We start from the raw sequence: 25,228 nt of genomic DNA, 5'->3' as shown, positions 1-25,228 counted from the left end.
GCTTCTAGGAGAAGTCCTGATATTTTGACTGAAGTCATTAATCAGCTAGGAAGTTTGACATCTCAGGTTCTATTTTTTCTCCCTACATTTGACCTCTCCCATCCTTATACAAAACATTAAAATGTTGAACTTCCTAATGATCTCATATTCAGATCCTATGGATGAATTTTGCCATTTCTGAGAGAACACATAGCTGAGCAAATATATGAGTAATGTTAAATTTATCAGCTCTTTATTCATAGCTTGGTATTATTCATTTTTGTATTCACTGAGGTTGGTTGAGAGTAGCTACTTGATGTTTGCTCATGAATGAGTCAGCCTTTGCCCCACTGCCGGGCAGAGAAATGCAAGAATGTGCGAACCTCTTATGTTTGTAGCTTCTGGGAAGAGGGAAGAGATCAGACAAGCACATTTACTCATAGGCAAAGATGTTCCTCAACTCTGAACTTGGCCATTGGCTTGTATGTGAATTTGATGTTCAGGAGTGGCCATTGCCTTGGAGTGGGGCAAGGGTGTGGCTGGGCAGAGTTCAAGAATGCATTGTCCCATAAAATTTATCCAGTTTTTCTGCCTCCCATTCCCTGGCTGGCAGCAGTTTCAGATATAAGAAAGCTGCCCATTAGGGGTTTTCTTTATCTGCTACTGCACTGGCCAAAGGATTCTTGCTATACTTGGGAGGACCATTGCCAAAAGCTTACTAAATGCAACACACAGACTTAAACCCAATTTTGACTAAGTAGTTAAATAAGTAATGTCCTGAGTGGGTCATGCCCTTAAATGAACCCAGGTTATTATTTTTTATATAAAAAAAGTAAAACAGATCCCAGTTTTTCTTGCTTAGACTTTAGCTTCCTTTCCTTCCCGCCAACTCCTGTCTTCCCTCTTGCCCTTTTCTTCTTTTCCAACTCCTGCTCCTCTGAACCTTAACTGGCATTAGACAGCTAACAGGCAATCATCAAAGCTTGAAAATCACTCTTGAAAGAAATGTTCTGTCAGCTGCCCAAATGAGATTGAACTAGCAACCTAAGAAAGAGGCACAAAGATCATCCTATCCTAACCTTTCCAACAGCAAATTTTGCAGGAGTTACAGATGAAGAAAACTGCTACCTGGGACAAGACCAAAGTCATGAACCCCTCTCTTTTTGTCTTATAACGATTCCAATCCTGTTTTAGTTCAGAGATTTACTTAATTTTGAGATGCTCCCTGATGCACATCAGCTGAATAAAGCCTTAAACCTTCATTTAGGTAACTTAACTATTTTTTTCTTGACATTTTTAAAAAAACATTTTTAAAATTTTTAAATTATAGTTGGCATACAATATTATATTGGTGTCAGGTGTATAAAATAGTGATTAGACATTTATATAACTTACAAAGTGATCACCCTGATGAATCTAGTACCCACCTGACACCATACATAATTATTACAATATTATTGACTATATTTCTTATGCTATAATTTGTATGCCCATGACTATTTTGTAACTACCAATTTGTACTTCTTTATCCCTTTCCCTTTTTCACCCACTCCTCAATCTTTCCTTTCATCTGGCAACCAACATAATGTTCTATGTATCTATAGTTTCTGTTTTGTTTATTTTGTTTGTTAGATTCCACATGTAAGTGAAATCATATGGCATTTGTCTTTATTTGACTTACCCCACTCAGCACAACACCCTCTAGGTCCATTCATGTCGTTGCATATGACAAAATTTCATTTTTTTAAATGCCTGAGTAATATTCCATTGTATGTACAGACTACTTCACCTTTATCCATTCATCTATTGATGACATCAAGGTTGTCTCTATGTCTTGGCTATTATAAATAATGCTGCAGTGAACATATGGATTCACATGTCACTTCGAAGTAGCATTTTGGGTTTCTTCTTTGTTTTATTTTGCCTGATATAAGTATTACTACCCTAGCTTTTTTGTTTTCATATTCATGAAACATCTTTTTCTATTCTTTTACTTACAGTCTGTGTGTGTCTTTCGATCTGAAGTGAGTCTCTTGCAGGCAGCACATGTAAGGATTTTGTTTTCGTATCCATTCGGTCACCCTATCTTTTGATCGGAGCATTTAATCCATTAAAATTAAAATTAATTGTTGATAGATATGTATTTATTGCCATTTAAGTATTTATATTTTTTATCTTTTCTTTTTCTTCCTCTTAAAGAAGTCCCTCCAACATTTCCTGTAATACCAGCTTGGTGGTGATGAACTCCTTTAGCTTTTTCTTGTCTGGGAAATTCTCTATTTCTCCTTTGATTCTAAATGATAGCTTTGCTGGTTAGAGTAGTCTTGGTTGTAGGTCCTGGCTTTTCATCACTTTGAATATTTCATGCCAATCCCTTCTGGCCTGCAAAGTTTCTATTGAGAAATCAGCTGAAAGTCTTATGGGAGCTCCCTTGTAGGTAATTAGATGCTTTTCTCTTGTTGCTTTTAAGATTCTTTGTCTTGAAACTTTGGAATTTTAATTATAATGTGTCTTGATGTAGGCCTCTTTGGGTTCATCTTGTTTGGGACTCTCTGTGCTTCTTGGGGTTGTATGTCAATTTCCTTCACCAGGTTAGAGAAGTTTTCCATTATTATTTCTTGAAATAGGTTTTCAATTCCTTGCTCTCTCTCGTTTTTCTGGTACTCCTATGATGTGAATGTTGGTGTGCTTGATGTTGTCCCAGAGGTCCCTTAAACTATCTTCATTGGTGGGAGATTCTTTTTTCTTGCTGCTGTTCTGATTGGGTGTTTTCTGCTACCTTATCTTCTAAATTGCTGATTTGATCCTCTGCTTCATCTAATCTACTGTCGATTTCTCCTAAGGTATTCTTCATTTCATTTATTGTATTCTTACTTCTGATTGGTTCTTTTTTCTGTTTTCTATCTCCATTTTTATGTTTTCTATCTCTTTGTTAAAGTTCTCACTGAGTTCATCTATTCTTCTCCTAAGTTCATTGAACATCCTTATAACCAGTGTTTTGAACTCTACACCTAATAGATTGTTTGTCTTCATTTTGTTGAGTTCTTTTTCTGGAGCTTTATTCTATTATTTCATTTGGGACATGTTTCTTTGTATCCCTCTCTTTGTTTGTTTCTAAGTTTTAGGTAAAGCTGCTAGGGTCCGAGTCTTAGTAGAGTGTCCTTATGTAGTAGGTGTCCTATGGGGCACAGTGGTACAGTCTCTTTGGTTTTCCAAATTTGGTGCTCCAGGTGTGTCCTTTGCATGGGTTGTGCATACCCTTCTGTTGTAGTTGAGCCATGGTTGTTTACACATCAATGGGAGGGTTTAATCCATGGGCTGATTGATTGTGAAGACTAGCCATGACTACAGTAGAGGAACTGTTGTGCAGGGGCTGACCTATGGAGCAGGATTTGCTTTAGCAGGGTTCTGGGGCCTGTCCAGTCTGCCCTTTTGTTATGTCATCATTGGTTGTGGTCATAGGTGGTGCCCCAGCTCAGACCAAAGCTGACCACTAGGTATGCAATCTATGGCCTTTTGAGAGGGGCTCCACCACAGGACAAGTTCAGCAAAAGCCTATGCCCTGCCCGGGGCCACCTGGCATGAGCCACCAAGCAATACACAAACGGCCATCACCTACGCTGGTTTTGGATGTGCCTTGAGAGACCAAGCCACAAACTGAGACCAACTGGCACCAGCTGGGCTTGAGGCTGCTTAGCAAGTGGTACAGGGAACTCTGAGGCTAGATCCTGCATGTTTAAGTTTTGTGAATCTTTGAGAGATTTTAGGAAAGTGTGCAGCATGAGCCAAGACAGGCCGTTTGTATGGAAAAGCCACTGGAAGTGGCTTAGGTGGCCCACACATTAGGTGGGTAGGGTTTCAGGGAGTCACCAGGGCAGGGTGAGGTGTATCTGCCAGGTTGAATGAGACACAGATACAGTGGCTGCCTGTGTCTGCACGCAGGGAGTGGAAGGACTGAACAAAGGAACAATGCTCTCTGCTAGCACTTCTGTCTGGAAGAAAGCTGCCCCTCTAATCCTTGCCATGAAGGAAGACAATTCGGTTTCTCCCCATATGTCACCCAGCGCCTCTTGGGCCACTGCCACGGTGCTGTAACTCAGAGCAAGTGAGTCCATCAGTGAGCAAATCTGCACGTGGGCCTCTCAAGAGGAATGTCTGTGACTCCAGCAGCCCTCCATCTCACTCAGCCGCCATCTCTGTTGGTTTTCACAGTCAGAAGTTGGGAAGACTTCTCTTCCTGGCACTGAAACCCTGGGCTGGGGATCCCGTTGTAGGGCTGGGACCCCTTGCTCCTCTGGGAGGACTTTCACAGCCAAGATATTTCTCCCAGTTCTCAACTGCCACACACAGGTATGAGACTAGCTCATTCCATGTCTCTGCCCTTCCTACCAGTCTCAAGGTGGCCTATTTTGTGTGTCTCCAGTTGTAGGACTTCTGCTCAGTTAGACTTCAGGCAACTCTCAATGATGGCTGTTCTGTAGTTCAGTTGCAACCCTGATGTGGTTGTGACAGGAGGCAAGCCCAGCATTTACCTACTCTGCTACCTTGACTAGAAGCCTTTTTCTGGACAGTTTGCTACCATGACTTGGATAGAGTCTAGATAAGCCCTGAATCTTGCTGGGGTTTCAGAGAAGGACAGAATGTACTGAAGAATTTTTGCTTTTTCTCTTCTTGGTGACAACAACTGTTGGGTTCAGAGGTAAGTCCTCCTGTGATCTTGTGCTTCAAGTTTTCCTTGTTAACGAAGGCTTCAGGCTTGATTCTTTGAAAGGGTCAACCTACTGTCTGACAAATCGCTGCCTATATTTTTCTTCTGTCTTTTGGGATTCACTGGGCAAGCGGAGAATTAGATGGCAGTACCATGGTAGAACAAGTTTTTTCTTCCTTCGATCTAGAAACTCTTTTATTATGGGAGACACATCCTACCCAACCTCCACACACCCCAACTGGACATATGTTCTACCATTATGATCTAGTGGTTAAATTTATCTCTGAGTAATAGGACTTCAGGAAAGGCTATATTGAATTCCAATGGCCCCTTGGGACTTGGAGTGAGCGAAAACTTGTGAATTTGTGTGGTGCCTTAGAACCAAAGAAAAAGAAATAGCTAACTTAAAATGGGTGGTTTTCTTTAACATGGAAGAAGAAGAAAGAAGAAGAGGAGGAGGAGAAGAAGAAACCATTAAAAACGGGAACAATTCAGGCTGACTCCTATCTATGGAGGTCTCTCTTAAACAACTTCAGCCTTTTCCTTTCATAAAAATTGCCTCCTTGCTGTCTAGCTGTTTCTGCCTCTTATAATCCCACTTCTCTCTGGCCTTCTTGCTTTTCTGCCTTCTTTCTCCTCCTCCAGCCTTTTCTCTGTTCTCTCTCATCTTTAGACCCAGACCTTCACCTTCCCCCTGCCACCCAAGAAGTTCTTAACCCAAAATCAACACCTTAGTCACAGGTGATCTTCAAACCATGGACTTGGGATGAACTCCACATCATAGTCAAAGATCTCCCAAATTCAAGAGAGAAAAAAGTGGTGTAGATGACAGAGACTCTGTTCATCCCTCTGGCGACCAAATCAAAGTTTAGATGGAAACAAGGAGCAGCATCAAGGAAAGATAGCCTGGGATCTAGATGAACAAGCCATATAACAACAGAGAAATCCAAGAAAGCACCCTGCAATGGCAGAAGGTAGGACGGGGCGAGGACACGGGGCTGCTTGGTCCTGAGCAGCTGAGCGAGACAGAAGCTACAGCAGCAGCAGCAGCAGCAGCAGCAGCAGCAGCAGCAGCAGCAGCAGCGATGGACACCTCTTAAAGGGGCCGCACCTGCAAGTGGATTTTTGCAGTGACAGACCTGCTTGCTCTGAGCACCAGTGCCTGTTCGGCTGTGCGCAAGGGGCACCAGAGACTTACAGGGAGACATTGTCGGAGTGAGAGCTGAGGAGAGACTCACTTGGTACAGAAGTGCCAGCATATCCATTGTTCTCTATTGAGCCCTCTCCCCTCCCAGTGCGCTGGACACGGCGCCACCATGGACGTGAGGTTATCAAACTGGATAACAGAGGTTGCTCTACCCAGAGGATTCCTTGAATCCTCGCCTACCCCAACTCGGACCCTACCCAAGCCACATCCAGGTATATCCTCAGCGAGTCAGGTGCTCCTTGTTAAGACTCACACTGGTGGAGGAAGCTGGTCTTGGTTTCTGGTGTGGCCTTTTGAGGTAACTATAAGCACAGCATCTGTGGATTGCTTGTTGAATCTTAACAGGTGGCTCTGGAGGGGCAGAGGCTTGGGCTAAATTTGGCCTTCATCTGAACCCCTCTCAGGACTATGCCACTGGACACCTACTTCACAAATCCACACTAATAAGACTGGGAGACTTAGGAGCTTTGCCTAGTACGTAGAAACAGACATGGAAAGGCAGCCAAAGTGGGAAGACAAAGAAGCAGAAACCATATGAGAGAACAGAACAGAAATCCAGATATAATGGAGTCAAGTAATCTAACAGATGCAGAGTTCAAAACACTAGTTATAAAGATGCTCAATGAACTTTTGGGAAGCGTAGAGAACTCCAAATAAGAGATAAAAATGGAAATGAAAATTATAAAAGGGAACCAGTCTGAAATGGAGTCTCAACTTTGATTTGGTTGCCAGAGGGATGAACAGAGCCTCTATCATCTACACCACTTTTTTCTCTCTTGAATTTGGGAGATCTTTGACTATGGTGTGGAGGTCATCCCAAGTCCATGGTTTGAAGATTATCTGAGATGAGAAGTATATTAAATGTAATAAACAAAATGAATAAAGAAGAGGATCAAATGCCCTATCAAGAGGACAGGAAAGCCAATCAGAATACTCAATCAGAATGGCAAGAAAAAAGAAGCCAAGACTATAAAAATAATTTAAGGGGGATATGGGACACTATTAAAGGTCCAAATATTCATCTGATTAGAGTAACAGAAGAAATTCAAGATGTTGAACAGCTGTTTGAAGAAATAATGATGGAAAACTTCCCTAACTTGGTGAAGAAAATGTAACTAAAACCCCAGGAAGCTCACAGAATTCCAAAAATCAGTGATCCAAAGAGGCTCACAGCAAGACACACCATAATTAAAATGCCAAAGGTTAAATACAAAGAGAGAATCTTAAAAGCAGCAAGAGCAAAGCAGTTACCTACAGGGGAGCACCCATAACACTGGCAGCTGATTTCTCAAAAGAAACTATGCAGGACAGAAGAACTTGGCAAAAAATATTTGACAGGATGAAGTCCCAGGATATACAACCAAGAATAATTTATCCAGCAAAGCTATTATTTAGAGTTAAAGGACAGATAAAGAGCTTCCCAGACAAACATAAGCTAAAGGAATTTATCACCACTAAGCCAGTATTACAGGAAATGTTGGAGGGAAGTCTTTAAGAAAAAAACATATATCAAAAAACAGGAATAAACAATGGTAACAACTACATTCCTACCAATAAGTACCTCAAATGGAAAAGAATTAAGTGCTCCAGCCAAAAGATAGAGTGGCTGAAAGGATAAGAAAACAAGACCCCTACATATGACAAGGAAGGGGATGGGAAAAGATATTGCTTTGATGGACCTAGAAGGCATTTATCAGACAGAGAGAGATAAACACTACATGATTTCACTTATATGCGGAATTTAAGGAATAAAAAGAACAAACTAATCAAAAACAGACTCACAAATATAGTGGACAATTTGGTGTTGGACAGAGGGTAGGGGAGTTTGGCGGGGCTGGAAGAATGAGATGAAAGGTTAAAGAAGTACAAATTAGTAGCTGATGGATGGTCACAGGGATGGGGAGCACGGCATAGGGAATGCAGTTAACATTAATACATTGGTTAGGTGGAGGGTCAGAAGAGGGAGGGAGCAATTGGGGGATCATTTTACTAACTGTATAGATGTCTAACCAATGTACTGTATACTTGAAACTAATTAAAATTTTGAAAAATAAATAAAGTTAAAAAAAGATCTCCCAAATTCTTAAAAGGATAGAGAGAAATGTATTGAGCAATTCAGGATAATTTGGGGACTTATGCTCCTGAACTTTCTGATCTATATCACTTGGCACACCTTTTAGTAGGACCAGGGCAGGGGTGTGTGTGACAACTGTTTGACAAGGCCAGATGGCCACAAAAAAAATGAAGATTTAGCTAACCTTCTTAGAAATAATATATTCCCCAGATATGCTAAAGCCCTAGAAATAGGAGAAAGTCTTTTAAAGGTGATTACTGAAGTTTTATCCCCTCTCATTGACTGCAGAATCTAGTTCTGTCCACAAGAATGTGGTGAGTATGTCTCTAACTTTAGGGACTGATTAAGACCACCTCTCACCCATGATAACACTTTTTTAAAAATTAATGATCTTAAGCCTGAATATCAGGTGCTGCTTTTCAGACTACACCTATCCATGAGTAATAACACAGCCCAGCAGTTTGTGGATAATGTGGCAAAAGAAAGAAAGAGAGAGAGAGAGAGAGAGAGAGAGAGAGAGAGAGAGAGAGAGAGAGAGAGAGAGAGAGAAAGAAAGAGAGAGAGAGAGAAAGAAAAGAAAGAAAGAAAGAAAGAAAGAAAGAAAGAAAGAAAGAAAGAAAGAAAGAAAGAAAGAAAGAAAGAGACAAAACCTCATACCAATCACTTATGGCATTACAACTTAGACACCTCGAGGGAAACAAAAGGATTTCCATGAATACGGCCATTTCTTGTCTGTCTCTTTAGAACCCTCAACTTCTCAACATGCTTTTCTCCTCAGACCTTTCATCCTTTCCCCTGTCCCACTCCCAATTTATTAGGGAAGGGGCTTTTTGGCTCAATAAGAAGCCACTATTAAGAGGTCACCTGAAGGATTTTTTCTTGATCTCACTGACTAGGATGACTCAGATCACCATCTTTGGTGGCTTCCCTTGACTACCCTGCACTCTCATCTCCCATCTCTCTTTCTCCTTAGAATTATCTCAGTTTTCTGATTTACTTTCCTCAGTCTCAGATTTCCTCTGGGCTTCATCATCTACAAATGTGGGAAAAAGAAATACTAGAAGGCTTATGAGATCCCACAATGTTCTTAAATTGTCCCAGTGTCCCCTAAAACCCAAAGCACTAGAGGGACCACCACTCACTGTTACAGATTTACTCATTTCTTGTACCTATCATTGCAGCTCTTCTGTCTTCTGCTTTATACAAGACTTAGCTGTAAATCATATAGGGCAACCACATTTCTTTGGCTTTATACCTCCATATTCAACACACTTTATAGTAATAGATCTCAGTTCAATCTTTCTCCTTAACTGGATACTTAAAACTGAGAATTTCTTGAAACTTGTTTGAAGCAAATGATGTCACAAAAGAGACAACTTTCCCAAGAAACTAGGTATAAGTAGATAACCTTGGATAGTAGACAGCCTCTACTCAAGACAGAATGACTTTGTCCCAATTTTATCATCTCATTGTTCACACTAGCCTTGTTTCTCATTCTTCTCATTTCTGAATTTATGTATCTGTACAAAACCTCCAAGTGTTATCCTCTCTCTGCTATTTATTTTTCATCTCCCTATTTTTTCTTTTCTTTTCCTCCTTTTTTCTTCTTTTTTCCTCAGTACCCTGAGCTTTTGGCATTTTCTGGCTCAGCCTTATATTTATGAAGCTAATGTCATCTATGATTGTTGATTCTGCTCATCTTTTCTCATCAGTTCCATTGCCTTTTTAGAAATATCTGTTTCCTACCCCTAGGGAAATATGTCTGCAAATACTGCTACCATTAGAAATAAGGTTTCACCTGAACTGGTCTTCAACAATCTCCAAGATCATCACACTCTACCTAGTATACTCACTCCCCAAATAGGGGCAGCCTGTTTTTCTCAATAGGAAACATTTGTTTCTAATCCTTGGTTCATGGGCCTGAGCTATTGTAATGAAACCTGCCAGGCCCAGTTTGAGGGGTGAATATCATTGCGCCAACTTCACTCAGGAAAACTACAAAGATCCATGTAGGAATGTTTTGCACCCTGAAGGTCCCCAAGGGATTTATATTTGTGTGTGTGTGTGTGTGTGTGTGTGTGTGTGTGTGTGTGTGTGTCCACCGATTATTGGTTTTTGCCAGCCAATTGGATGGAACCATGTTCTCTTCCCTATCCGAATTTGTCACTTCTTTTATTCAGGAGTCGAATTCTCACTCCCAAAACAAGAATAATCCATGATGGAGGGTGAGTACATCTCTTTGCAAAACATCCATTTTCAGTAAGTGATGAAATGGAACTGTATGAAGAAGGTAAATGGCTTGGAATAAGTCTAGATGTGTTCACCATCACTTGCACTGGATTTTACGCAGTAGTTATCCCTGAAAAAGCAACCCTATGGGTGTCTGAAGATGTTGATGCAATGCTGGAGTTTTCTATGCTGTCATTTCTGACGTCACCCATGCTACCAACAATGTCACCAAAATATTGATATACTTGCTCAAGAAATATTGAAATTTTAGTGGCTTTTGTCCATTATTGCCAGGCATTAGACATAATCTTGGTATCTAGGGGGTACACTTGTGCAGTTGTAAATGATTATTGTTGCACACACATCCACTGAAAACTTTCTGACATCTTTTTGTCGAGTGAACACATTTTTGAAGCTAACCAAAACATTCACCGTATGAATGAAATAGCCCTCTCCTCTGGCACTTATGGACCATCATCGGGTTATTGGGAAAATGACCTCTTTCCCTGGGTATTAACAACAAGGATATAATCTTTGGGATACACTTTTCCCCAAGGGCTAGTGATTATTATTTTTGGATTATTTTTTCTTCTGATAGGAATACTTCTCCTAAAATGCATCCAAACTATCAAATTAAAATAAGTAGCACTGTCCTATCCAAACAGCTTGTCCAATCTATGATTAAAGATAGAAAACCAAACTGCTCTTCCAACCCACTCTGTGAGACTTTTTGACTCAATTCCTGAAACTTATACATCCTTGTAATTTTGTTTTCTCTCCTAAAAGATTTGCCTAGAGATGAAAGTTATTTATCTTGGCCAAGAACTATAAAAGAATCGAAGCAGACTTCAGTTTTCTTTGCTAGACCTTTGCCTCCTTTCCCTTTTCTCTCTTCTCTTTTCCATTTTTTTTTCATTTTCTATGTCCCACTACTCTGAACCTTGACTGACATTAGACAGCTTACAGACGACTCTCAAGGCTTACAAAGATAGCTCTGGAAAACACTGTTCTGTCAGCTACCAAAATGAGATGGCTTCAGTGATCCCAAGACAGAGGCATGAAAACTAACCTATCTCAACCATTCCAAGCACAAGTTTCATGGCAGTCACAGAGAAATAAAACCACAGCTTGGGATAAGACCAAAATCATGTACCCCCTCATCTCCAATCCTGTTTCAGCTCAGGGAGTTACCTAATTTTAAGGTGCTCTTTGATGTGCCTCATCTGAATAAAACCTGTAACCTTTCTTGAGTCACTTTAACTAAATATATTTTTCTTGACACTAAAATCTTTTCCCAAAACACATACCATCTTTAAGGTGTATAAAGGCATCTCAGCTGGCTGTGCTGGGCCTAGTCACTGCATCTAACCCCTTCCTTATTTACAAGTTATGATATATGTAGTTCTCTCTCTCATGGGGGAAGAGGCATGGAAGTGAAGAGCGAAGGGAGGGTATAGCATCTGTTCTTGGTTGGATCTAGAGCTGATTATCTTTTGTGTACCCCTCTGGATTCACTCTCCACCCTCTCCATCCTTCTCTGTTCTTCAGAAGACTGACATCTGTGAGATATATCAACAAGGTCCGCACCCTCTGGCTTTGTGTTAGGTTCAGCAAACAGGAGGTAACAGTAGATAGGCAAAAAGGATGGACAAAGTGGAGTTAAGGTATATATTATCTGGTTCCCTTTGTGCTTAGTTACCATGGTTGACTGAATCCTTGACCCAAAGCTCCTGTTGGTCATATATTCCCCAATTCTTGTAACTTCTTTTTCTTGCCGTTTCAAGCCTGGGGGATGACAGCTTCCCTTTGTTGTTAGCCTCAGAGAATTGCACTTTGCCTTGACTGTTTCTCTAAACTCTGCCTATACCTTTAGAAATAGCTCTTTATGCAATTTTCCTCAATTATCTACTTTAGTGTCATTTGATTCCTGATGGAACTCTGATACAGGCCCTCTTGAGTTGGATTTGAGCCTCTGTAGTTAGAAGAGAGATACCGACAAAACTATGTATGTTATACATATATATAGAATAGGATTCTGGGAATAACTAGAGCTTCTTTGAGACTCAAGTGACAAATTGTTTCTTTTTACTTACTCAATGATCAATTCCATGAAGACAGAGACCATGTACATCTTGTTCACTGCTAAATCCCCTATTATATTAACTATCACCTGTTGAGTACTTACTGTATGATGGACACTGTTCTTAGAAAATTACACATTAATATATTTAACCCTTACCAAAGTTCTGTAAGGCAATCATTAATTTTTTTTCTCTCTACTTTTTACATATGGGGAAACTGAGACAAAATCAATTAAGTAATTCTCCCGAGGTCAGATGGCTAGTAAATAATGGAGACAGGATTTGAATCCTGGCTATATGGTTTTAGAGTTCATTTTCTTAACCACTGTACTCATCTGCCTTCTTAGAGCTTAGCACAGTGCTTGACACATAGTGGGTGCTCCATAAATATTTGAATAAAAAAATAAATAAAAGGACAAATAAATAAAGAATTGGAAAGGAGGCCATTCACTATACCACTGAATGGAAATTAAACATGCTTGGGAGCACTGAGGGTAGGGAGCTTTGCAAGCATCAGAGCTGGCATTCTTGGCATGAATGTAGGCATTCAGATGGTGACTGGTAGCAGTAGAGAGGCTTCTCCACAAAGCTAGTGGACAGTGGGCATGAACAAGGGGGAGCCAGAGTGGAGAAGAATGAGTGGATGCTGTGTAGAGACAGCAGTTGTCAGATTGTGTTGTGGGTTCATGGGAGCTGCCCTTTTGTGGCTCTCAGAAATAATGGGGAGAGGGAGACATGCAAAAGTTTTTTAAATAATTTAAATATTTTAAATTAAAATTAATATTTAAAAATAAAATATTTAAGTAATTTTCAGAAAATAGTCGTGTGGTACTGGCAATATTATTTTTTCCCTAAATGAAAGGCCGTTGTACATAGCAATGATAGGTTTATGGGTCAAGGACACCCAAGTAAGAGATGGGATGAGGTGAGGTCTGATTGAACTCAATGCAATAGAGAACACAAATGCAGAGTGCAGAGATGTGTGTTCTATCTCCAGCTATTCATCGAAACAACTCTGTGACTCCAAGCATGTCACTTACCTACTCTGAATTTTATCTGTACAATGAGAGGATTAAGCAAGGTGATCACTGAAGTCCCATGAGCTCTAACTTTGATATCCTTTAATAAATGTTTGCTGAGTGATTAAGTGATTGAGTGAATGAATGAAGTCATTATTTAACAAACCAAATTTGGAACAAGGTCCTAAATTTGCTGAACTTTATTTTCAACCTATGAAAGTAGGGTAAGAGAATGGGAAATGAAAGGAGCAGATAGTATTAAGGCATCCCAGAAATCATTTACACAAGAGACATGGGGGAAATGTGACTTTCACCAGTAAAAGGGGAAGCAAACCCACTCTTAGTTTCTCTAAGTTTGGCTTCTTAAAAAAATTTTTTTTTTTGCATTTAAAATGTTTATTATATCAAAGTCTGTGCTTAACTGGCTCAAGTATGTTTATTATAATAGCTAAGAAAAATTCAGATGGTATCTGGTTACAAAAGTATGGTAGCAATTGAAAAATCTGTAGTTTATCTTTGTTTTTCCTTTTACAGCTATATTGAAATATAATACACAATTAGTTGCTCATATATGCAGTGTATAATGTGTTTCTTAATTATAGTTGGCATACAATAATATATTAGTTTCAGTTGTACAGCGTAGTGATTATAGATCTATATAACTCAGAAAGTTATCACTGCAAGAAATCTAGTGCCCCTCTGACCCTGTACATAGTTATTACAATATTATTGACTATATTCCTTATGCTATACTTTGTATCTCCATTACTATTTTTTAAATATCCATTGATACTTTTTAATCCCTTTGCCCTTTTTCACTGACCCCCACAACCATCCTCCTGCTTAGTAGCCCTCAAAGTATTCTCTGTATCTATGAGTTTGTTTTTATCTTTGTCGTTGTTGTTGATTTTGTTCTTTAGATTCTACATGTATGTGAAATCATGTGGCATGTCTTTTTCTATCTGACTTACTCTATTCAGCACATTAGCCTCTAGATACATCATGCAATATCTTCTTCCATCCCCTTACTTATAATATGTGTGTGTCTTTTTATCTGAAGTGAGTCTCTTGTAGGCAACATATGTAAGGGTCTTGTTTTCTTATCCATTCAGCCACCTTATCTTTTGATTGGAGCATTTAATTATTTTTCACTTGAGGTACTTGTTGATAGATATGTAGTTATTGCCATTCTTTATTGGTTTTAATACATTTTTTTCTTCTACTTAAAGAAGTCTCTCCAACATTTCCTATAATTCTGGCTTGGTGGTGATGAACTCCTTTAGATTTTCCTTGTCTAGGAAGCTCTTTATCTGTTATTTGACTCTAAATGATAGCTTTGCTGGATAAAGTAATCTTGGTTGTAGATCCTGGCTTTTCATCCCTTTAAATATTTTGTGCCAAGCCCTTCTGTTCATCAGTTTCTTTTGAGAAATCAGCTGCTAGTCTTATGGGTGCTCCCTTGTAGGCAACTAACTGCTTTTCTCTTGCTGTTTTTTAAGATTCTCTCTTTGTATTTAACCTTTGACATTTTAATTATAATGTGTCTTGGTGTGGGCCTCTTTGAGTTCATCTTTTTGGGACTCCCTGAGCTTCCTGGGGTTGTATGTCTATTTTCTTCAACAGGTCAGGAAAGTTTTCCATCATTATTTCTTCACATAGGTTTTTAACCTTGCTCTTCTCCTTCTGGTACCCTTATAATGTGAATGTTGTTACATTTGATGTTATCTCATAGGCTCCTTATATTATCTTCATTATTTCAGATTCTTTTTCCTTGTTGCTGTTCTGATTGGGTGTCCTCCACTACCCCATCCTCTATATCAGTGATTTGATCCTCCACTTCATCCACTAGGTTGATTCCTTGTAATATACTCTTTATCTCAGATATTGTATTCATTTCTGACTGGTTCCCTTTTATAATTATTATCTCTATTCTTATGTTTTTTACCTCTTTGTTAAAATTCTCAATAAGTTCAACTACACTTCCCCTAAGCTAATTGGGCATCCTTATAACCAGTGTTTTGAACTCTGCATCTAGTAGATTGCTTGATTCCATTTTTCCTGGATCTCTGTTCTATTCTTTCACATGGAACATGGTTCTTTGTCTCCCCATTTTGGCAGCCTTTCTGTGCCTGTTTCTATGTACTAGGTAAAGCTCCTAAGTCTCTCAGTCTTAGTAGCATGGTTTTGTGTAGTAGGTGTCCTGTGGGGCCCAGTGGCACAGTCCTGTGAGGGCCCAGCTGCAGGCCAAGTTTAGCCCCACCCTGTTCCCCTCCAAGGCCACCTGGTCAGAGTCAGCAAGCAATCCACAGATGGCTGCCACCCGTGATGTGCTTATAGCAGCTGCCAGTGTGGTGCTTGGAGCTGCTCAGCAAGAGTCAAAGGGCATGCCAAAGACACCACTGGATATGGCTTGGGTAAGGCTGTAATTTGGGAGGAGTAGAGTTTTGGGGACTCTTCTAAGTGGAGTGATCTCTGTTTTCCAGTTCGATGATGTCTCAGCTAGTGAAGCACATGCTGGGAACAGGGAGGGCTCAACAGAGGAACAATGGATACTGCCAGCACTTCTGTCTTTGAGAAAGCCTCACCTCTGGCCCTCGCTCCAACAACTCAGTGTCCCTCTGTAGGTCCCTGGTGCCCCCCAAACCCCCAGCAGCCGACCTGGCGCTAGTGCTCAGAGTGAGCAAGTCCGTCATCACTAAAGTCCGGTTATGGCCCCTTTAAGAGGAATGTCTGCATTTGCCTGCTGCAACTGCCATAACCTCTGTCTCACTCAGCCACGTGAGACTGGGCAGTCTTGTGTCTCCACTCCTTCTACCTCCTATGCTGCAAAGTGATTTCTTTTTTCTTTCCCAAGTTGTAAGGCTTCTGTTCATCCAGACCCCAGGTGACTCTGCTTGCTGTTTGCTCTGTGGTTCTGTCACAACTTTGGTGGGGTCGCAAGAGATGTACAAAGCCTCTACCATCTATGCCATCTTGCCCCCTATTCTATAGTCTATCTTTGTTCTGAAGATCACTGTTCACATCCCTGACTACTATCTATCTTCTTTGTTTTAAGAAGGATGACAATTTTAAGATAAAAGTTCTGGGCCAGTAGGATGCATGACATAAAATGTTTTCAAGGTTTTTTTTTAAGTTTTTGTTAACCATTTTTTTTTTTTAGTTTTAGTTTTTCAATTACAGTTGACATTAAATATTATTTTTATATTAGTTTCAGGTGAACAGTATCATAGTTAGACATTTATATGCCTTACAAAGTAATCCCTCCAATAAGTCTAGTACCTACCTAGCTCCATACATAATTATTACAATGTTATTAACTATATTCCCTATTCTGTACTTTACATTCCCGTGACTATTTTGTATAAATTTGGTTCTTTTAGACTTCACATATAAGTGAAATTATACAGTATTGTCTTTGACTTATTTCACTTAGTACAACACCTCCAAGGTTGATCCATGTTGTTGCAAATGATAGAATTTCCTTCTTTCTCATGGCTGAATAATATTTTATTGCATATGGGTATATATACCACATTTTCTTCATCCATACATCAGTGGACACTTAGATTGTTTTCATGTCTTGGCTATTGTGAATAATGCTGTGATAAACATAGGAGTGCAGATATCTCTTCAAGATAGTAATCTCATTTTTTTTGGGTGTGTACCCAAAATCGGGATTACTGGATCATATTGTAGTTCTATTTTTAATTTTTTGAGGAACTTCCATACTGTTTTTCATAGTGGCTGCACCAATTTACATTCCCATCAACAGTGCACAAGGATTCCTTTGTTTCCACATGTTCTTCAGAATTTATCTGTTGTCGTTTTAATAATAATCATTCTAACAGGTGTAAGGCAATATCTCAATGTGGTTTGGATTTGCATTTCTTTGATTAGTGATGATAAGACCCTGTGAGCAGCTCTAGCTTTGAGATTGGCCCAGAGCCTGTTTCCCTGGGACCTGGTTGGGAGTCTAGGTCTGTGTGGACTGGTTTGGTGCTGAGGAAGGCCTAGGGATGTTACTGGTACTGGGATAGGCCGGGGGCCTGGATTTACAGGAGTTTACCTGGAACATGGGTTTTCAGGGGCTAACCTAGGAACCTAAGGCCACAGGATCTGTCTAGGACTGCAGGAGTTTGCATGAATTTGGAGTAGGCATAGTGCTGGGGTCTGTGGTAAAGTCAGGTGCTCACTTCACTTTCCTTCCCCCACGGGGAGAGTGTCTCTCTCCACATTGGGTTGCCTGGGCTTGGGGAGAAATGATAAGAGTAATGTAAAACTCTTTCCTACCCTCTTCAATGCATCTTTTCTTATTTCTGTGTTCTACTCTAGTACTGTAATCCTTGACTGAGAATCTTTAGCTCTTGTGAAGGTATTTTTGTGCATGGATAAATTTTCAAAATGATTTTGCTGGGAAGGGACAAGCACTAGAAATTCCTATAACACCATCTTGCTGATGTCACTCTTTAGAATTTCCGCACGGTTTATCTTACTCTTTTCTCCAAAGTTAGTCTTTTCTTGAGACACATTTTTACTTGACTTTCAGCATATGTTTTAGTTTTCCTCTTACCTTACTGGCTTCACCATTTCAGCTTTCTTTTTTGGATTATCTTTCTTTTCTCTTGAAGATGGAATAATCTAAGGGGTCCTCAGATCTCTTCTGTTCTTTATCTACCTATTTCCTAGGTGTATGGTTCCCAAACTGTCTACCAGGTGTCTGGGGAATGCTGTATAAACTCACAAGAACCCCATAGGATATTTAAACATTTGGAAAGAAACTTGGTGATTCTTGGTATATGGCAACATTGCACAAACAACTAGCTTGAGGTAGTTCACAGCTCCAAACTTTTGTGAAGTTGGGTTTTTTTTGGGTTCTTGTGATCAAAAGCAAATACTGCATGAAAATCAACCTAAAACAGGAAGCTAGGGTGGCAGTATTCGACCTGATTCTAAGGTTTGAGAAGTTGTACCCTGCCCAACAAATCTAACATCCAGTTAGCAAGTGATTGTGGTTATTTAGGAATGAAGTAAAATATGATCTTGTCTTTAAATTTTGTATATTATTTTTCCAAATGGCCTCTAAGTTGTTAGGGCATAACTACTTACTAACTTGTCTGGACTATTTGGTAAATAGAATTGGTTATGTCTTTTGGCACAGGAGTTCTGTGAAAAAATTACTGATATCCTAGGGGTGCTATGAACCAAGAATGTTTGGGAATCTGTACTCCAAGTGATCATATATGATTCCATGGCTTTAAATTCCTCCAATGTGAGCTGGAGCCCTGGAGGAAGGCCCACCTAGCAGGGGCTATAGACAGAGGGATGCAGCCATTGCCAAGAAAGGGGCCCAAAGCACGGAGCAGGCAGGGAAAACATTCGCTGACTTCTCTATCTTTATACTTTTTATTTTACTGTAAATGCATCAATTGGCTGATTCCAACTAGAAGCCTGAAGTAAAAGGAGCCCAGACAACGGTCTATTGTATAGCACAGATTAGGGCAAGGAAAGCTGGAGAGGGATGTGAATGGGAGTGGTAGACAAACGAAATAACTGGGATGACTATGTTGCATTATGGCCTGGCAGGTTAAAGTGTAGATGTCTCACACCTCACAGTGTGTATGTTAGCCTTTTAAGCATAGAAATCACACCTTTTAATAATCTCATGTATCTCCCAAAGTTAGTACCTGGATTAGATGTGCATGATTCATGCTTATTGACTTGAATAAATTCGAATCATCCTCATTGTTTTAAAGTCCCGAGGTTTTACAATGATCTGGCATATTCCTTTCTGCCATGTTGCCCCAGATCAAGGCAGCATCATGGCCTCCCCCTTACACATAAGATGCTGTTGTTTAAATAGCTGCCTTTCACTTGGCTCCTTTATGCTAACCAGAAACTACTTACCTCTCTTGATTTCTGTGAGAGCCAACATTCCTGCCTTTCACAGCATACCTCCATGAATCCTGAAATCTTCTTTTCCAGAGGCTTTATGTATGGACGAGGCTTTATGTATGGACAATTCTCATGTTTTCCCTATAGCATATACTTTCACTGTTTTCTTGCCCACTGGCTGTCTGTTATTATAGTGTCAATCACCATGGTATTCAGGTGCTTTTGAAAAGGTAAGATGAGGAAAGGATGTTTTAATTATGAGATAGCTAAACTGTGATGAACTTGGCTTCCTTCAAATTCCATTGTACTTAGAAACTTCATAATTAGGCTGCCCTGTCCTTGATGAACAGGACAGCATAGACTGGGCAGTTATCTGAAGAAATGAACCTGTTTTTGAGAGCAGATGAAATCTGCCTGTAGCCTGCTAGAAAAACCAATGTTTCCTGGAGTCAGGAGAGTTCTGTCCTCAGTTGTTGCCTCCCCAATTCAGCTGTGAGTCTGACCCAGTATATTAGTTATCTATTTGCTTCAGAACAAATTACTCTAAAACTTAGAAGGTTAAACCAATAAACATTTATTATCTCACTGAGTTTCTCAGCGTTTGAAATTTGCAAGAGGCTTAGCTGGATAATTCTGGCTCAGCGTTCCTCAGGAGGTTGCAATCCAGTTGTCTGCACTGCAGTCATCTCAAAGTGACTAGGGAATTCACTTTCAAGCTCACTCACATGACTTTTGACAGAAAGAATAAAATAAAATATGGGTTATATGGGCCTCCCTGTAGGACTGCTCACAACATGGCTTTCCTCAGAGAGTGATCTGAGAGACGGTACCCAAGACAGAAGCTACTGTCTTTTATGACTCAATATTGAAAGTGACATACCATAACTTCTGCCACATCCTATTTGTCACATAGTTTAACCATGATACAATGTAAGAATGGACTACACAACTGAATACCAAGACTCAGGGATCTTTTGAGGCCATCTTGGAAGCTGCCTTTACCCCAGATCTTAAAAAAATGTTAGATAATGAGGCTCCTCATGATAGAGTGTTGGCTGCAGTGGAGTCAGTGCCCAGGAACTCCTCCCAGCAATACATGGTCAGCTGTAAATGGCTCTAAGGAACTTAAACTGTGTGGCTAGAGAAATAGGAATAGGGTCTGTGGGTACTAATGCCCCATAAACATTAGACTGGTTTACACACCATTGAAAGAATCAAGAATTAAGGATCCAGACTGCATCCCCAACTTTCCTGGTTCTAAAGACAAACTAGCTATATTAGCATCACCTGGAGAATTTGTTAGAAACACAAATTCATTGCCCAAGATATACTATATCAGAAATTCTGATGTGAGCTCACTAATTTTGATGTATATCCAGGTTTGGGAACCACCATAAGATCATACAGATTTTGAGGGAAGAAATTTAGCCTGTAATTAAAGCAAGGGTCTGACTTTGGCTGCTGAATAGATTCAGTGAGTGTAGGCTGAGTCCATAGCTGCAGCTGTTTGAAGGCACAATGATGGAAGATACCCAAGAAGCCTGTGTTTACTTATTAATATTAATTGTTTAAGTACTGCTTCTCTACTTGCCTTGGTATTAAAAGAAAAAACAGAACCCAGAATGCAATGGAATGAGCAAAATGCACAAAGTGTGAATTTACAATTACATCAAATTCTCACCTTCTTGTTATTGAGTGGTTGGTCATGTAAGGGCCTAGAGACACAGAAAATTTTCTGCGAGCTTAAGGAGTAGATGAGAAAATGCTATGAAGCTTTTCTCAGGATATAATGTTCAATGTCATATTCCCTTCTTTGTCTTTTGTTTCATAGCAGACTGATATGAACAATCACTTGTGCACCATGCCATGCCACTGGAGCTTCAACTCTATGGCCTTTGGTAGAGTAACCTCTTTGCTATGAAGATAGTTAAAAATTGCTTTTAAACATCTCCCTAAAGGAGTTCTGATTTCAATACAGAGATTTAGAAAACTGGAGAAAGTCATTCCCACCTTTATAATACAAAAGACCAGACAGATTAGGTACACACACATTTTCTTGAGAGAGCTGACTAGCTGGATAACCAACTAACCTGAAATCAAAGGAGAGGTAGGCATCCTGGAGACAGGATATTTAGCTGTGACAAAAGTTCTTAGACACTAGTATGAAAAATTCACCTAGAATCAGTGAAGGTTGAGTGTAGATTGGTGGTAGAGTATGGAGACCCTAGGGACTGCAAATATAAGGCAAGCTTTTCTCCATTGACCCACTTGCTGAAAGTTCTGAGAAAGCATCCCTCATGTCGAATGCTTAGAGGAGAAGAATAGCAGCCAATGTGGAAAAGGCAGGAACTTCTGCCCAGAACTTTCTCTCTTGTATCTTCTACAGAACAAAAGCCTTAATCCATGTAAGGAAGGGCAAGGATCACTGCTGTCCTTATCATAAAGCATTGTTGAAAATATGTTGAAGCTAGGAGAATGGACCAGAGAAAAGTAAACCTATACCCTCAAGGGAACAGCAGCAATGGATACAGGGCCCTGAAATATATATGGGAGAGGCATTGGAGCACTGAGAAGGCTACATACCAGAGGTCCAAGAATATAAGGTCTGCCTAAAACTGAAGTTTAATTAGAACAATAGATATCCCACTCCCATGCTTTCCTACAACCATCTAACAAATTTCAAGTAACAAATAATAGTAGAATACTCCCAGAAGAGTCGCAAGACTGTGAAGACAGTCACAGTTTAAGAGAAAACATGTGACACTGAAAAATCCATCTGACAAACCAGTGTCCAGCCTAAACACAAGGTATTGTTAAAGCAAGTTCAAGTCTGTGTTGCTTTGAAGGTATACTAAAGCAAACAACAAATCTCAAATCCAGCTTAATTCTTGACTAGATTAACTCAAAGCTCCATGATAAAGGCTTAACAAAAGGAAAAGCATGCACATTTCCAGACATAAAAACTATTTTTTGAATAGTCTCTACTATTCAAGATGTCTATGTATCAACTAAACACTATGAGGTATACAAAAGGAAAGAAAAAAACAATTCCAAGAGACAAATCAACAGAACAAGATACAGAGATAACACAGACGATGGAACTATCTGACATGGAATTAAAATAGCCATGAGTAGTATGCTAAAGGCCCCAGTGGAAATGGTGGACAACATGCATAATCAGGTGGGAAATTTTCACAGAGAGATCAAAACTATAAGAACAAGTCAAGTGAAAAACACAGTAACAGAGATGAAAAATATCTTTCTGGCTCATTAGCAGACCTGAAGCAGCCAAGGCAAGAAGCAGTGAATGTGAAGCTAAGTCAATAGAAATGATCAAAACTGAACACAAAAAGAAACATGAGTAAAAAAATAAAAATAAAAAAGAGAACAGAGCAATCTAGCAATCTAGCAACATCAGATAGTCTAACATATACACAATTAGAATCCAAGAAGAAGAAAAGAAAGAGAATGGGGCAGAAAAATATGTGAAGAAATAATAGCTGAGAATTTTTAAGCGTTAATGACAAACACTAAACCACAGATCCAAGAAGATGAGAACAAGAAAGATAAATAACAAAAAGCCAAATCCAACCCCCCAAAACACCCACCTCCACATAAAGTCATTAAACTGATGAAAACAAAATACAAAGAGAAAATCTTGAGGCACCCAAAGGAAAAAAAATAAGAAGGATAAGAATTATCATAGAATTCTCATCAGAAACCAAGCAAACCAAAGACAATGAATGACAACTTTAAAGTGCTGAAAGAAAATCACTTTCAATCCAGAATTTCTTTCAATCCAGAATTTCTAAGGGCCACAAAAATGCCTTTCAAAATAGAAAGAGAAATAAACACTTATTGAGACAAACAAAAAATAAGAGCTACTCGACCAGAAAAATTAAAGGAAGTTCTTTCAGCAGAAGGAATGTGATTATCAGGTAAAAACTTAGACACAAAGAAATGAAGAGCACTTGAAATGGAATAAGTTAAGGTAAAATAAAATTTGCTTTTTAAAAAAATTTAAATTGCTCTAAAATAAAAATAAATGATTAAAACAAAATTGAGTTTATGGCATATGTAAAAGTAAAATGTATGATAATATAGTACTTTAAACAAAGGAGAAAGAGAAATTGGGAATACACTAAGGTCTGTATACTACACATAAAGTGGTATAATATTGTTTGAAGGTAGATTTTGATTAACTGGTGATATATATTGCAAGACCTAGAGTAGAACAAACATTTTTATGAAGTATAAATAATAAGTTTTTAGTGGAGATAAAATGAAATAACAAAAGCTCATTCAAAAATATGCAATTAATACAAGAGAAGGCAGAAAAATAAGTAAAAAGAAACAAAGAACAAGTGGATCAAATAGAAAACAGCTAGCAAGATGGTAGATATGAATTCAACTATATCAATAATCACATTAAATGTGAATAGTTTAAACACACCAATGAAAGAGAAATTGTCATATTGGATTGTAAAACAGCAAAGCCCAACTACATGCTGCTACAACAAATCCACTTAAAATAGAAAGGTATAGACAAATTAAAAGAAAAGGATAAAAAAAGATACGATGTAAACACCATAAATAAAGAAGTTGGGTAGCTATAGCACTATCAGACAAAGTAAACTTCAGAACAAGAAATATTGAAGGTAAGGAGGGACATCACATAATAATAAAGGAATAAATTCTTTAAGAAGACTTAGTAATTTTATATACACATGCATCTAACACAGAGTTTAGAAATACATGAAGCAAAAACTGAAAGAATTGAAAGGAGAAACAGACAAAACTACAATTATGGTTAAACTTCAATACTAGTCTGTCAATATATTGGTAGAACTAGTACCAAGAAAGTCAATAAGAGCACAGAATAAGTGAACAACACTATTAAACAACTTAACCTAAATATCATTTATAGAGAATGCAAATCAATAAGAACAGAACCTACATTCTTTTCAAGTACACATAGAGCATTCTCAAAGATAGGCCATATCCTGTGTCAAAAATCAAAGAGCATATTTAATATTAAAGAAATCATCCAAAGTATATTCTCTTGATGATAATGGAATTAAACTAAAAATCAATCACAGAAAGATTTCTCAAAAATCCTCTAAGATATCAAAATTAAATAATACCATTGCTATGAACATTCAAGTACAAGTTTTTATGTGAACATAAATTTTTATTTCCCTTGGGTATATAACCAGGAATGAAATTGCTGGGTCATACAGTAACTCTATGTTCAGCCTTTTGGTAAACTATAAGACTGTATTCCAAAGACTATCCCCCCCGCCCATTGACTTGTCTTTTTGATGCTATTTTAAATGGAATTTTTTTTCTTAATTTTATTTTTTGATTATTTCACGTGTATAGAAATATAATTTATTTTTTTTTATTGATCTTGTATCCTGCAACCTTACTGAACTTACTAGTTCTAATGATATTTGAGTGGATTCCTTAAAATTTTCTATATATAAGTTCACGTTATCTAAGAAAAGAGATGGTTTTACTTCTTCCTTTGCAATCTGGATGCCTTTTATTTCACTTTCTTGCCTCCATTATAGTGTTGAATACTGAAGTAGTGAGCAGAGACATCATTGTTTTGTTTCTGATCTTAAGGTAAAAGCACTCAGTCTTGCCATTAAGGATGATGTTAGCTGTGGGGTTTGTTTGTTTATTTGTCTGTTTCACCTCCGATAGCTGTGAGCTCTTTTTCTTTTAATAATATTTTTTAATTTTTCAATTATAGTTGGCATACATTATTATATTAGATTCAGGTATACAACATAGTGATTACACATCTATATAACTCACAAAGTGATCACCCCAATAAATCTAGTACCCCTCTGACACTGTACATAGTTATTACAACATTATTGACTATATTCCTTATGCTGTACTTTATATCTCCATGACTATTTTGTAACTACCAATTTGTACTTCTTAATCTCTTTGCCCTTTTTTACTGACCCCCTCAATCCTCTCCTATCTGGTAACCCTCAAAATGTTCTCTGTATTTATGAGTTTGTT

This window comes from Pteropus medius, unplaced genomic scaffold (genome assembly GCF_902729225.1).
Source record: "Pteropus medius unplaced genomic scaffold, Ma_sr-lr_union100, whole genome shotgun sequence".
Classification (NCBI taxonomy): domain Eukaryota; kingdom Metazoa; phylum Chordata; class Mammalia; order Chiroptera; family Pteropodidae; genus Pteropus; species Pteropus medius.
This window is presented reverse-complemented; position numbering follows the sequence as displayed.